This window comes from Arachis ipaensis, chromosome B08 (assembly GCF_000816755.2).
Source record: "Arachis ipaensis cultivar K30076 chromosome B08, Araip1.1, whole genome shotgun sequence".
Lineage (NCBI taxonomy): Eukaryota > Viridiplantae > Streptophyta > Magnoliopsida > Fabales > Fabaceae > Arachis > Arachis ipaensis.
The window spans coordinates 2,898,491-2,899,830 of NC_029792.2; positions in this window are offsets into that span (position 1 = coordinate 2,898,491).

Below are 1,340 nucleotides of genomic sequence, written 5' to 3' on the forward strand. Positions count from 1 at the left end.
TAATAGATTTTTGTGTACGGATAAAATTTTTGGTCTGACCCAAAAACGAAAACAAAAAATTATTTTCCTTTTCTCTTTTAAGCATTTAAGTCCTGTACTGTTTGACCTAGCTCTTGGTTACTTATTATTTGTTGGAAGATATATAGAAACTAGAAATACTCAAAATTAATTGCGCATGCCTCCTAGTTAGCTAGACCAATATAATAAAATAAAATAATATGATGGCTACTGAGTACTGATGAATCCATGACTTGATCAAGGAGAAATAAGCGATGCAACTAGCTGATGACGTATATATTAGTACCGTGTGGTAGAGAAAAATAAATAGTGAAGATGCATGATATATGCTAGCAGAATATTCTAACTAATTAACCACATAACTTGGCACAATGAGGATTTGGTAGAAGAAAAAAAAAAGCCATGACAGAGCGAGAAATGGTCCAACTAAAGTAATAATTAACGTTAGAAGTATTAGGAGCAAACAAGTTTTGTAATTTATAGTTATTAATTAGTTGTTATTAGTATTTTCAATAGTATAAAATTATATTTAATAGTATAAAATTATTCATTTTTTTTATAATTAAATATTGATCAAATTTTAATAAAAATACTGGTTGTTCGACTTTTTCAATAATTAGCATGAAGCGTAGGCATGCTTAACTGTAAAATTGGAGTTACATGTATATATGATGACACAAATGAGTAAACGCCATCTAAAAGATCCAAGCCATATACTATTAATAACAAGAGTTACTCAACATGCATTGAATTTGAAATATACTGAATTATTATTTTTGACATCTTCAGGGGACACTATTTGACTCGGTTACTCCGATCATTCCAAATTATATATGCGAAGACTAGAACATTCTATATATCCACCATTATCTGAATGTCTTTGCCAACCTGATCGGCTTAGACCTAACCAGACAGATTCATATCATATATGTTGTCTTCTTGTGAACAATAATATATACATTAATAAAAAAATAAAATAACGAGTAATAATAGTTATAAAAAATTCAATAAAAAAATAATCTTAGGTAGAACCAACAACGTCAGGATTAGGGACTTATTCATTCTTGCTTGCAGATTGACCGAGTTTAAGTTGGAAACCAGATCAATATATAATATGTAGTATGGACCGCACATTTATATAATACACCAAACTATTTAATTTGTCCATGAAAAATAAAGGTTATCTCATTTCTATTTTCCTTACCCAACCACATATTAAACAAGGAGCCACTCACATCAAGTTGTCAAAAATAATTTTTTTTCAAAGACATTTTATATCTATCAATTATATATAGACATATAGCATAGAAATTAGATCTGAT